Below are 15,033 nucleotides of genomic sequence, written 5' to 3'. Positions count from 1 at the left end.
GTGGGTGGTTGTGGATGTGGATGGTGGGTGGATGTGCGGAGTGTGGGTGGATGTGTGGATGGTGGGTGGATGTGTGGAGTATGGGTGGATGTGTGGGTGGCTGTGGATGTGGATGGTGGGTGGATGTGCGGAGTGTGGGTGGCTGTGGATGGTGGGTGGATGTGTGGAGTGTGAGTGGATGTGTAGATGGTGGGTGGATGTGTGGAGTGTGGGTGGATGTGTGGGTGGCTGTGGATGTGGATGGTGGGTGGATGTGTGGAGTGTGGGTGGATGTGTAGATGGTGGGTGGATGTGTGGAGTGTGGGTGGATGTGTGGGTGGATGTCGATGGTGGGTGGATGTGTGGAGTGTGGGTGGATGTGTGGGTGGCTGTGGATGTGGATGGTGGGTGGATGTGTGGAGTGTGGGTGGATGTGTAGATGGTGGGTGGATGTGTGGGGTGTGGGTGAATGTGTGGGTGGCTGTGGATGTGGATGGTGGGTGGATGTGCGGAGTGTGGGTGGATGTGTGGGTGGTTGTGGATGTGGATGGTGGGTGGATGTGCGGAGTGTGGGTGGATGTGTGGATGGTGGGTGGATGTGTGGAGTATGGGTGGATGTGTGGGTGGCTGTGGATGTGGATGGTGGGTGGATGTGCGTAGTGTGGGTGGCTGTGGATGGTGGGTGGATGTGTGGAGTGTGAGTGGATGTGTAGATGGTGGGTGGATGTGTGGAGTGTGGGTGGATGTGTGGGTGGCTGTGGATGTGGATGGTGGGTGGATGTGTGGAGTGTGGGTGGATGTGTAGATGGTGGGTGGATGTGTGGAGTGTGGGTGGATGTGTGGGTGGATGTCGATGGTGGGTGGATGTGTGGAGTGTGGGTGGATGTGTGGGTGGCTGTGGATGTGGATGGTGGGTGGATGTGCGGAGTGTGGGTGGATGTGTGGGTGGCTGTGGATGTGGATGGTGGGTGGATGTGCGGAGTGTGGGTGGATGTGTGGATGGTGGGTGGATGTGTGGAGTGTGGGTGGATGTGTGGGTGGCTGTGGATGTGGATGGTGGGTGGATGTGCGGAGTGTGGGTGGCTGTGGATGGTGGGTGGATGTGTGGAGTGTGAGTGGATGTGTAGATGGTGGGTGGATGTGTGGAGTGTGGGTGGATGTGTGGGTGGATGTGGATGGTGGGTGGATGTGTGGAGTGTGGTTGGATGTGTAGATGGTGGGTGGATGTGTGGAGTGTGGGTGGATGTGTGGGTGGATGTCGATGGTGGGTGGATGTGTGGAGTGTGGGTGGATGTGTGCTTGGCTGTGGATGTGGATGGTGGGTGGATGTGCGGAGTGTGGGTGGATGTGTGGATGGTGGTTGGATGTGTGGAGTGTGGGTGGATGTGTGGGTGGCTGTGGATGTGGATGGTGGGTGGATGTGCGGAGTGTGGGTGGATGTGGATGGTGGGTGGATGTGTGGAGTGTGAGTGGATGTGTTTATGGTGGGTGGATGTGTGGAGTGTGGGTGGATGTGTGGGTGGCTGTGGATGTGGATGGTGGGTGGATGTGTGGAGTGTGGGTGGATGTGTAGATGGTGGGTGGATGTGTGGAGTGTGGGTGGATGTGTGGGTGGATGTCGATGGTGGGTGGATGTGTGGAGTGTGGGTGGATGTGTGGGTGGCTGTGGATGTGGATGGTGGGTGGATGTGCGGAGTGTGGGTGGATGTGTGGGTGGCTGTGGATGTGGATGGTGGGTGGATGTGCGGAGTGTGGGTGGATGTGTGGATGGTGGGTGGATGTGTGGAGTGTGGGTGGATGTGTGGGTGGCTGTGGATGTGTGGGTGGGGGCAGCCGTTCCCTCCCTGCTCCACTCACAGTGGTCCAGGTGTCCCGTCCTATTAGCGGCCCGTCACTGACTGCACTAATGCACCTCTCTATTAGCATGTTTCTCCTGGTTGCCACGGGCAGCGCCGTGCCGCCTCCCGTTAGACATGTCAGAACGGATCAGTCAGCGGGACGCCGTGGCCCGTGGGCTTCACATCAGCCGGGGGGGAGGCGGCGGCAGTGGGGAAGAGCGGTAAGTGCATCGCTGAGTATGTTCTTGTCCTCGGTTGAGTTTTATGTCTTTGGAATGAGGATGTTTTTATGGTTTCTGCAGGTTGTCACTTCTTCCAGGGGTTAGTTTGGGGGTTAGGACTGCTAGTAGGATGGTTCAGCTGCAGGAAGAACGAGGTTTTAAGTATCTGAGGAGTGTAACAAAACACGGAGAAAGTTCATAAAATGATCTGGTGTATGTTCCTGTTCCTCAACTCTTATACAAGCAGTGTTTAGAGCTCATAAAACCCAAACACACAAAAGATTTATTAGTGAACAGAGACCACCATGTCATTGGTTCCACTTAGAACCTGTTCTGCAGCTGATCTGGTGTTCTAGCCTGGTACGTTCCCACAACACTGCAGAACATTACCTACAACATCTGGTCTTTTTATTTTAAAGAAAACCTTTCAAACAAATGTTCAAGAACTATTGTCATGTTTCTATAAAGTTAACATGTGTTAACCCTTCTGTTGTCTTCATTTACAGCCACCAAAAAATATTGTTTCCTTGTCTGGAAAAAATCCAAAAATTCTGCTAAAAATTCCCCAAATTTCTGAAAATTTGCAAAACCTTCAGGAAGAAAATTCCAATAATTCCTTAAAAGTTTCTCTTAAAAGTTTTATTTAAAAAAAATAAATAAATAAAAATCACCCAAATTTGGCAAGAAAATTCTTGTAAATATTTTCAAAAAAAATGAGTAAATATCTTCCAAAAAATCCTACAAATGTCTAAAGTGATTCCATATATAGCAGTAAAACTTCTAATATTTTCTTAAAGAACATTCACATAAAAATCAAAATTGGTTGATTTTTTTTTGTGAATGTTCTTAAGAAACATTTTTAACATTTATTTTTTACACCAAAAAATGCTCAAAGATTTTCCAAAAATGTTCAAAATGTAGACATCAGAAGTTTCACTGTGAAAACATTTTTTTCCACATTTTCAAACTTTAAAACGGGTCAGCTTTGACCCACAGGACGACACGAGGGTTAAGTATTCCCTCCTCCTTTAGTACTTTTATAGAACTGTAGTCTCTGTTCTAAAGTTGAGATGACATAAAACTACATAACAGATTTTTGTTAATAACAAAAGCGGGAACACATGGAACATCTTACAATGAGAAGAAATTCATTTAAACCAGAAACCGGCTACTTGTGCTTCATATAACAGCTGCAGTCCCTGAATTAAAGGTCTTTCAAGTATTTTATTAAATGTGTTTCTGGCCTCTAAACGGACATCTTTCTCTTCATGATGCACAAATTTGCACCTTCTTTAATTTTCCCACATTTCTGTCTCCACTGTTGCATCTTAATTCTGTTCCTCCTTTGTCATCTCTTCATAAAGTCTCTGGAAATACAAAAAAACCTTTTTAATCATCTGCCACTGAATCGAGGTAGTAGCTCAACTTACAAAATGTTCATTACTACATTTTCTTTCATACCAACTTCCACTATAAAGCATCAACAAAGCTGATAACTTTAACAGCAGAAACAACTGGAGGGCTCATCAACTTGCAAATGAGGTTATTTTAATGCTTTTATTCTACTGTATCAATTCTACTGTAAATAAATGTGGGTTTCAATCATTTTTGTGCAGAAAAAAGTTAAAAACTTTCATCTTGACTGAATAGCTATCTGCAGTGAGACTTCTTCAATGTTAGCCACGACTGATTGCAAAACATTAAAGTGTAGCAACTAGAAGTGGAAAATTACAATAAAATCAAAGCCTATAATCTCAAAAACATATGCTCAGCTTTCCGTTATTCTGTAAAAAACTATTAAATACTGTAGGAGAAGTAGACAATGTCAACATATCACACCAGCACATATAAGTCTATAAGTTCACTCAGTCATTAGAGGGGTAATTTGTCAAATGTGCACCAAATTTACCCCAAATGCATCCTGGGATTCTCCAAATTACACCTTCAGCCTCCATGAAAACACCACATTTGCACACAGAAAACAAAGAAAAACGGATTTATTTCGCCTCCACTTTGTGAAACAATGCAACATTTATACCATCACACAATCCCGGTGAATATTTTACACGTCTGCACTCAGAGAAGTGATTATTTTTAGCGAGGGGACAATATGGAGATCATGAAACCAGTGAAAAATGCATGCAACTAAATGTAGACAAAACCATCCACAAGCTTCTGCTCTGCTGCTGAGATCCACTTTTTAATGACAGCATTTGTTTTTTCAGGCCTGAACTTCCTGATCTTCTGTTGGAAAACCTTTCCAGAGGACTGTTTGCTGTTATAATGCACAGATAGATAGATAAACTGATAGAAATTAAAGGGAAAGCACAGAAGAACTACAATTCTGAAATTTTATGCATCACTCTAAAGAAGATAGAGAAAGAAATCAACAGCAACAAAGACATCAGCTCCCTCCAACATCCTGGAAATCTTCCAATAAAAGTGCTGGCTGTTAAGACAGAAAAGCTACAGTTCTGAAACTATAAGCATTATTTTAAAGTAGACAGAGAAAGAAATCTGCAGAAGCAGAGACCTCAACTCCCTCAAACATCCCTCAAATGAAAAGTAATGCAGACAAAAACTACAGTTTTGAAACGATAACTTTAATGAAAAAGAGAGAAATCCACAGAGACCTGAACTTTCTCCAACATCCTTAAAATCTTCCTTTGAGCGTGCTTTGCTGTTGTAATGCACAGATTGATGGATGCAGATATAAATGAACAGTTAAGCAGATAGAAAACTACAATTTTGGAACTATAAGCATCATTTTAAAGAACATACAGAGAGAAATCCACAAAAATAGAGAGCTGAACTCCCTCCAACATCCTAAAAATCTTTCCTTTAGAGTGTTTGCTGTTATAATGCACAGACTGATGGATAGACAGACATAAATGAAGAGTAAAGCAGCGAAAACTACAATTCTGAATCTGTATGTGTCATTTTTTTTAACGATAGAGAGAAATCCACAGTAACAGAGATCTCAACTCCATCAAACATCTTTAACATCTTTTCTTACCTGTGCTTTGCAGATTGACAGATGCAGATATAAATGAACAGTTAAGCAGATAGAAATTACAATCGTGAAACCATAAGCATCATTTTAAAGAACACACAGAAAGAAATATACAAAAACAGAGAGCTGAACCCTTTCCTACATCCTTAAAATCTTCCCTTTTAGAAAATTACAATTCTAAAAACAAAAGCATCAATTTAAAGAACATGCAGAGAAAAACCTGCAAAAAACAGAGACCTCCACTTCCTCCAACATCCCTAAAATCTTCCCTGAAGAGTGTCTGCTGTTATAATGCACACATATATCTAATTATATATGGACAAAAGAACAGTTAAACAGATAGAAAACTATAATTTTAAACTATAAGCATCATTTTAAAGAACGTACAGAGATCCTACAAAAACAGAGAGCTGAACTCCCTAAAACATCCTTAAAATCTTCCATTAAGCGTGTTTTGCTGTTATAATCTACAGATAGATGGATAGACAGATATAAATGAAGAGTAAGGCAGCAAAAAACTACAATTCTATAAACAAAAGCATCATTTTAAAGAACATGCAGAGAGAAACATGCAAAAAACAGAGACCTCCACTTCCTCCAACATCCCTAAAATCTTCCCTGAAGAGTGTCTGCTCTTCTAATGCACAGATTAATGGATACAGATATAAATGAAAAGCAGAAGGATAAATAACGAAGCTCTAATTTTTAAAGGAGATAGAGAAAGAAACGTGCAGAAACAGAGACTTCAACGGAGGTAAAAGTGGCCAACCTGCAGAGCTCGACTGGGTCATGAATAGATGGAAGAAGAAGGAGGTGAGAGAAAACGAGGAGGGAGGCAGCGATGTGAACCCAAAGAGCTTTATTTCCAGATTAACCCACGTCTGCAGACGGCCTTGTGGAAATAAACAGCAGGATTGATAGAAAGTACCGGAGAAAGAAGGCCGGAGTAGCGTGGAGCATGGAAAGGCCTCGGAGAACGAGAGCTGGGGAAGCAGAGGCAGAACACCAGGATAAAAATCCCCTTAACTGTTCTCTACAGCAGCCTCCACAGCCCTCCTCCCTCCTCCTCCCACCTCCTATTATTTTTTCCCGTGTTACTTTCTTCTGAAAAATCACCCCGAGGCGAGGCGCTCTCCTGGGTGGCTCACCCCCAAGCAGAGCCGTGTTCCTGGCACGCTGCTAACAATTTGAGCTAAGATCCGAGGCTTTTAGAGGATCAGCTCGCCTCACCCCATCCCAGGCATCAGGCCTTCTCCCACGACGACGCCCACCACCACTCCTCATGCCTCCACATTCCCCGGCTTCCCAGTCCCCCCCGATCCTTCCCAATCCATCCCAGTCCCCCCCGATCCTTCCCAATCCATCCCAGTCCCCCCCGACCCTTCCCAATCCATCCCAGTCCCCCCCGACCCTTCCCAATCCATCTCAGTCCCCCCGATCCTTCCCAATCCATCCCAGTCCCCCCCGACCCTTCCCAATCCATCCCAGTCCCCCCGATCCTTCCCAATCCATCCCAGTCCCCCCCGACCCTTCCCAATCCATCCCAGTCCCCCCCGACCCTTCCCAATCCATCTCAGTCCCCCCGATCCTTCCCAATCCATCCCAGTCCCCCCCGACCCTTCCCAATCCATCCCAGTCCCCCCCGACCCTTCCCAATCCATCCAGTCCCCCCCGACCCTTCCCAATCCATCTCAGTCCCCCCGATCCTTCCCAATCCATCCCAGTCCCCCCCGACCCTTCCCAATCCATCCCAGTCCCCCCCGACCCTTCCCAATCCATCCCAGTCCCCCCCGACCCTTCCCAATCCATCCCAGTCCCCCCCGATCCTTCCCAATCCATCCCAGTCCCCCCCGACCCTTCCCAATCCATCCCAGTCCCCCCCGATCCTTCCCAATCCATCCCAGTCCCCCCCAACCCTTCCCAATCCATCCCAGTCCCCCCCGACCCGCCCTGCATCCCCGCTTCCCACAGCTCCCATCCAAAAACAAGAAAACAAGGAGGGCCAGCCTGGCCGATCGTCGCCCCTGAGAGGCCCAGAAAACAAAGAGAATAAGAGAATTGTTTGTTGTGGAAGAAGGGAGGTGGAGATGGGAAGGAGAGCAGCCACTCTGCTGAGGCTTCATGCATTTTGAACGGCGGCTCCTCCACCGTTTCTACCGGCCAATTTACTGCTGCCAGCTTCCATCTGCGCTTTCAAACCTCCCAGCGCTCGGCCGGCCTCGTCTCCTGACAGTTTTGCTGTTTCATCTCCTACAATGAGCCCTGATCTACTACAGTATGAACAGTTAGCACCCAGCTGGAGGGAAAATGCCATTTCTAGAGTAAAAATCTGCACCAGAAGGTTAAAGAACTGATATAGTTCTGATAATTTAGCTGAAACTAATTTTACCACAGCACTAATTTAGACTTGTTACATTTTGCAGCCTAAATCTGAGTCCTGCTTTTGAACAAATTGCCACTGAAACAATTTTTTGCTTGACATATTTATGGCTAACATGCAGGGAACGTTCACACAACGCTGGCCAACATCACCTACAAGCTCTGATATTTGGAAAGAAAATGTTTTAATGAAATGTTGAAAGAACATTTTAAGGATATAACCATTTCTAGTAATGTTCCTATAACAACGTTTTAATGTCATCATTCAGAGGATGTTGTCAGGAACACAGATGATGTTCCTCCTGGACGAAGGAGGAACGTTCTCAAACCAGCCTTTAAAAAATGTTCTCCAGATGTTATGGAGGTCTCAGATAATTTTTACAGGACGTTCCTGTAACGTGATTTATCAACAAAGGTGGAACATTCTGCTTGAAATGTTCTGAGGATGTTGTCGAGGGAACATATTATAGAACGCTCTTCTATAAAATCCTTCTTACAAAGGAAGAAGGTTCTCAAGCAAACATTCAAAAAATATTTTCCAGATGTTATCGATGCCTCAGATGACAGAACGTTTAATAACATTCCTGTAATGTACTAGGTAGAACATTTTGCTTTGTTGTCAAGGAAACACATTATAGAACGTTCTATAAAATGTTTCCAGAAACATTTTCAAAATGCCATCAAGCCCTCAGATGACAGAACACTCTTCAGAAGATGTTCTTGTGCCGCAACATGTCAACAAAGGTGGAACATTCTGACTGCAACATTCTGAGGGAGTTCAACTCAAAAACTGCTCCCAAAATACCCCCAAACAAATTCCTTCTCTAAACTCCTTTTCTGCTCACAGGTCAACAAGCTGTCCTCTCACACATTGCTTCAGCAGACAGAAGACAAACCAAACATGTCAACAGATTTTCTGAACTCAAATGCTTTGGAATAAAAAACTGCATGAAACATTAGCAGCAGAAACACAACCACACAATGATGCTAAAACTGAACCACTCACTCCCATTAGCTGCTCAGTGTTCTGAATGTGTGTCTCACTGAGATAAACACAATCAGAAACGCACACAGCAGCTGGAGTTTCACATATTTCAGCCAGGTGTTGCACCGTGTCAGCCAATCAGGGAAGAGGTAGCGAGCAAGCAGCTTAACAGCACACCAGCTAACACACAAAACCTCCAGAAAGCAACAAACACACAATACAACCAAACCAACAGAGCTGCAATATTTTAACGTTCAAAAAACATAAAAAAACCTCCAGAAAACAACAAACAAACAACCAGCATGCTAACACAATACAACCAAACCAACAGAGCTGCAGTAGTTCAACGTTCAGGAGCACAAATCCTGATTTCTTACCTGAACAGGTGAGCTTTCCAGAAACACACTCAGGCTCCATGCTTCCTGCAGGCATCACTAATCAATCACAGGTATCATCAATCAGACTTAACAAGACGATCACAGGTTAACTCCTCCTGCAGGTTGGCAGATTTGTGCATGAAAGTTTTTAGATTTTTAACCCACGTTTTTAAAACTTACTTTCCGACTACTGTTTTAAAGCGATAAAAAAAGATGAAGTATAAAATAAGATAAGATGAGATAAAGTATAAAATAAGATGAGATAAAGTATAAAATAAGATAAGATGAGATAAAGTATAAAATAAGATATGATGAAATAAAGTATAAAATAAGATATGATGAGATAAAGTATAAAATAAGATGAGATAAAGTATAAGATAAGATGAGATAAAATAAGATGAAGACTAACAGATGAGATGAGATGAAGTATAAGATAAGATGAGATGAGATGAGATGAGATGAGATAAGATAAGATGAGATAAAGTACGAGATGAGATAAAACAAGTCTTTATTAACCAAACATTTGCATGTAGGGAACAAAAAAATCCACTGGGTGTGAAAAATAGCAATATTGCACATATCTAAATACTGAAAAACAGATTTTTCCATCAGCAGAAATACTGATATTTCACAGATTTGATCTATTTTGCACAGATTGTTGTAAAAACTTAAAGCTGGCTTCCTCATGGAGTCGGTCAATCACTAGAAAACTCTGCTGTGATGGATTTTAACTGTGTCTGTGAACATTCTTCTTTTGTCATCGTTGTGAAAACGTCTTTTAGAAGAACGTTCTTTAATGTGTTCCCTCCACAGAAAGGCTGAATGTTATAATTTAAATATATAACATGACAGAGATGTTATAAAATGTTCTGTATAAAACAGAATGATAAAAACATTTGGAAAACATCTGAACATTGCATTTAGAACATCCTTCCTTTGTTTTTCTTGTGTTCCTCAACAAAAAGGCTGAATGTTCTACCTTTAATATATAACATTACAGGAATGTTATAAAATGTTCTGTATCAAACTGTTCCCCCAACAACACCCCCAAAACATCCTCAGAACATTGCAGATACAATGTTCCACCTTTTGGAATAGAAGTTCATCTCAGGCCTCGATAACATCTGGAGAACATTGTTGGAATGCTGATTTGGACTTCTCATCTCACCTTTTTTATAGCTGACAACCTTTATTTTATCATCTCTGGCCACTTACAGCATCTGTTTATTAGAATTCAATTCTCAACATGGTATAATGTGACAAGAATGCACATAAAAGTGACAAAAATTATGACTGAGCAGCATATACTATATATGATTTGTCATGGCTCTTTTACACGTCACCCGTTCATCCTCCCTCATATCTCCTCCAACAAACCTCTCTAGATGCCCTTCAGGAACCGACATCCTTCAGGTTGATTTGCAGACAGAAGAGATGAGGCTCAGAGGGAACTTTAGCATCAAACCTCCAAGCCTGAATTTAGTGGACAAACCTCTGGACCACCTGAGCCGTGATGACGCTGCACTTTATATGTCTTTAACCCTCGTGTCGTCCTGAGGGTCAAATTGACCCATTTTAAAGTTGGAAAATGTGGGGGAAAAAATGTATTTTCACAGTCGAAACATTTTTGGGAATTTTTTTTTGGTGGAAAAAAGAAATGTTAAAAAAATGTTTCTTTAAGAACATTTAGAAAAAAAACAACCACAATCCAGTGAATTTCGTTGGATTTTGGTAGATTTTTTCTGAATGTTCTTAAAGTTTTATTGATATATATGGGATCACTTTAGCTATTTTTAGGATTTTTTGGAATGTTTTTATTCATTTTTAAAAAAAATATTTACAATATTTTTCAAAATTGTTTTAAAATTTTTAGTTTTTGCCAAATTTGGGGATTTTTTTAAAATAAAACATTTAAGGGAAACTTAAGGAATTGTTGGAATTTTCTTCCTGAAGGTTTTGCAGATTTTCAGAAATTTGGGGAATTTTTTTGCTGAATTTTTGGATTTTTTTCAGACGAGGAAACAATACTTTTTGGTGCTTGTAAATGAGGACAACAGGAGGGTAAAATGATTAATCCCAGTAAAAATGACAGAAGATAGCAGCCATCAAACTGCAGAACTCCTCCCAGCATCGACCACATTAAGATCTGAACAATAAGAACATATAAAATATTACTCAAATCAGTTTCTGTATCATGTTTAGTATTTCAGTTCATGCAGAATATTTCATACTTTCAGTTTTCTGGTGCAATAATTCTATTTCATGTGTAACATTTTGTGCATTTTTTAAATCCTATGTCCAACATTTCCAATGTGTTTTGCAATATTTCATTTTCATCTGACTTTTCAGGTTCAGTTTGCATAATATCACTGCTAGCATCACTTTTAACGTGTATTCTAGTCTTATTCTAGCTCATTTATTGTATTTCAGCATTTTATTGTACTTCTATCTTATTGTTTTCTAATTTTTAGACACTGCATTTCTTATGCTTTGTCATTTTTCTGAGCAACATCTGGCACAAGAATTTCCTCATAGGCAACATTTGTTGCATAGATATCTAATATTACAGGACCGACACCGTTACCAGATGATTTTGCTTAATCCTGCTGATTTTGAGCCAAAAAAAACCCAACAAATTTTAGAAATTACTTCCAAATTAATTTCCAAAATCTGCATCATCGTTGTTAAAAACTTGATATTTCTCCTTGTGATAAGTCTGATGTTTGCTAAGCTGCCAACAGATGTAAGAAAATGACTAAATTATTAAAAGAAATTAACATGAATGAGTTACAAATTTCACTATCTGCCTCCAAAACTCCTTGTAATTGGCATCTTAATTATTAAAAATAAAACATTTACATGTAACATATTCTGAACATATAAAACCAGCAGATCTGTATTTCATTATCATGTGTGATGTTACCTCAGTATAACTGCAAACGTTACTTTTTATGCTGTATTTTAGCCTAATTATTTTTATTTAAATATTGTATTGTAGTCAGATGTTTTCCGCTTTTCCACTTTGTAGGTGTAGTCACCATTTTGCAGTGTTTTTATAATTTAGGAAGTGATAATTTCCGTAGCTGAAATGCAGACATTTGACGGTGAAGTGAAAGGGTTAAATGTTTCCCTGTGATGCTTCTAAATGCAGTCATGAAGAAGAATGTTGTGTTCAGTCGCAATAACTGAGCGGACAGCAGAATAATACGGCAGTTTTACCGTCGTAATGATGCTGGTCAGTTAAACAATCTCCTGTTCCTCCTCTATGAAGAAACTTAGAAGAATTGAGTCAAGATTACAGAACAAGAAAGACCTGCAGAAACAAAGATAACTGCTACAATAGGTGTTCCATTTCTTAGGTTTTGTCATTTAGTATTTTTCTGACAACATTTGGTTGAAGAATTTCCTTTTAATGCAATTTAGTTGTACATGAATCTAATATTTAGCAAGACACAGCTGGAGATGATTTTGCTGAATCCTGTTTTAGATTTTTATCCCCCAAAAATGAACAATTACTAGAAATTAGTTCCAAATTAATTCTCAGAATCTGCATCTTCATGGTTAAGAACCACTTTTAAGGCGTCATTTGGTTTGTTGTGAGAAACATCTGGCACAAGAATCTCCTTCTGGATCGGTAAAGTTTCCTCTTCTAATTCCACCACCACGCTGTACCGAGTGAAAAGAAGCTTTTCTGAGGCCCAGAAGAAGCAAAAAGTGACATGAAGCCAAGAATGATGACATCTCATCTGTGAAGCTGAGCGGCTGCATCTCCTTCAGTGGAAAGATCAGCCGCCATGCTCCTCAGTGTGTCCTACACACCTGGATTGATCTCACCTCGGGGGGGTTTACGATGAAGACACAGAAAAACAGAGACCCACCCCAAACAAGACACATGCCTGCATTTACACACAGGTGGCAGGGCAGGTAGTCCACCGCCAGCAGATCTTTTATTTAGCCTCCTCCTCATGAATTATGCAGCCGTGGGGCCCTGTAACAAGCTCCAGGCCGACTCTACACCTTGTGTGTGGCTTAAAATATAGATAAAAGCTGAACAGCCAGCTACAAACATAGTCTCTCTTTTTTTTTTTGCAAGACAGAAGCAGGCTGGCGAGGAGAGAGTCCACAGCAATTAGGAGGAAGGCTGTGGAGCTGCAGAGTAGAGCTGCTCGGGTTCCTTGGAGGGAAAGTCCAGCTGGTGATTGTGGGGAGGAGAACAGAAAGAGGGCACAGCAAAGCCAGATAGCGACTTATTAAAGCACTCTGGGCGAGTGAATGCAGAGCGATTCACACCAGCAGCAACTGCTGCTGTTGCTGCTGCTTTGGTGTGAATCAAACCAGCAGCAGCAGCAACAGCAGCAGCATTTATACGATAAGTGTGATGTTGCTAGGGCTAGAGAACGTAACCGACTCAGTCTTTTGTCCCGGATGTGTAGCTGCAGCGGTGGTGTGGCAGGGCACGTGGATTGACATCCAACATGGCATGGAGCTTTCCAGGTGGCCCGGTAAGTATTCTCTTTCAGGGGAGGGCTGACAACAGGTGAGTCCTTCAGGCAGAGGAACGGAGAACCAGGCAACCAAGGATGGAACCAGGAGGATCAGGTAACCACAAGCAGGCAGAAGTCAGCACTAAACACAAGAAAAACAGAATTACTGAAAGAGCTAGGTAAAATGGCACAGAACGTTCGGCTCACAGAACTAACTGGAGGATCGAAGACGGTCCAGCATCAAACGACGAGTGGCGTCGGGTTTTATGGGAGAGAAGGAGTGAATGATTAGCTGACTTCCACCTGCACACAATCTGCTGATTAGCTGATGCACCACACCTGCCTCAGCCTCTGCAGCACACACCTGGAGGAGAGAGTACTGCCACCGCCCACAGCATTACGCTGAGGCGGGGACACTTCCCACAACGTTACATGATAACCAAGGAAGAACGCTCTTTGTGTGACATTTACTCACGAGAACGTTGGAGTGGAACAGTCCAACAATGTTGTTACCAAACATTTTAGGAACATTTTTTTAGTTGTTCTGTCTTTAGAAAGAACATCCTGGGAACTAAGAGGAAATTTCTCGCTGAAAACATTCGTTAAGTTTTGCAGAACTTTCTCACAAAGTTCCAGATGGGTTTGCGGCTCGTCTAAACCTTTCAAAACAAAATTATATATAATTTAATATATATAAGAACCAACACCATCGCCAAAAGTTTGATTTTTAACCCAATAAATTTTACAAATATTTGAAATCAGTTCCAAATGAGTTCATTAAATCCATATCTTCATTGATAAAAAATGGATGTGCCGCCTTGTAATAAGGCTGATATTCGCTAAACTGCCAATAGATGTAAAATAATGAATAAATTAATAAAAGAAAGAGGCATGAATGAGGTACAAAGTTCACCATTTGCCTCCAAAAATCCTTGTAATTATCATGTTAATTATTTAGTAAAACCTTTACATTGAACATATTGTGAACATATAAAACCAGCAGCGTCGATAGCTTCTCTGTGTGCTTATAAATAGTTTAAAAACCTCCATATCATTCTTTCATATACTGTTTGTAATAGTATCCTGATTCTTTGAACAAGAAAATATGTGAATGTCACCATGAATTCAGCGCTGAGCATGATATCATACAGGAGGGAGTTATCTATTCATGGCTCCATTAATGAATCATGGACTCCCCAGACTTTATACTCCAGACGTGGCCTCTTTGAATATGTCATAAGCCCGTATTCTTTTTTTAATATGCCAGCAAATCACAGCCAAAAACAAACATATAAACTCATGCGAAAGTTACAGTGGAGGAAAGGTGAGGCTCTGTCGGAGGATTTCAGTGTTGCTGGTGGAGGGAACTGAATGAGGGAACATGCGGTTGTTCTGTGGATGTACTGAAGGCAGAGAACGTTGCACAATACCCCCGTCTCTCTCTGCAGGTTACATTATTTATACTTTATACCCAGAAGGCTCTTTAAGCAAGTCAAAGCCTCTGTTTGCATCACTTTGAGAAGCATCGCAGCAGAGATGGACTACAGCGTCTCCCCGCAGACCAAACTTAGGTAAAGGTTAGAGTTGTGACAAAATTATGAAAGCTCGTTTCCCTTTCCGGCTGCTTGGTAAATCCTCCAGTGTCTCAGGTTCTCTAGGATAAAAACGAGAAGACGTTTTCCCACGTGAAGCTCATATCCAGCAGAGTTTACAACTTTCAGCCACTTTAAAGCATCCAGATTAGACTGGAGAAACTT

At 41.9% G+C, this 15,033-nt stretch overlaps 1 long non-coding RNA gene across 1 annotated transcript; it reads right to left on the bottom strand.

Annotated features, from left to right (window-relative positions):
- Positions 1-12,689: 12,689 nt before the first annotated feature.
- Positions 12,690-13,568, bottom strand: LOC129350565 (uncharacterized). The gene is made up of 2 exons (XR_008604007.1): positions 13,493-13,568; positions 12,690-13,418 (listed from the first exon to the last, which is right to left on the bottom strand). It is a non-coding gene; the product is annotated as an uncharacterized LOC129350565 (long non-coding RNA).
- Between the last annotated feature and the right edge of the window lie 1,465 nt (positions 13,569-15,033).

This window comes from Amphiprion ocellaris, chromosome 14, assembly GCF_022539595.1.
Source record: "Amphiprion ocellaris isolate individual 3 ecotype Okinawa chromosome 14, ASM2253959v1, whole genome shotgun sequence".
NCBI lineage: Eukaryota > Metazoa > Chordata > Actinopteri > Pomacentridae > Amphiprion > Amphiprion ocellaris.
Note: the sequence above shows the minus strand (reverse complement) of the source record. Positions and strands in the feature narration are given on the sequence as shown.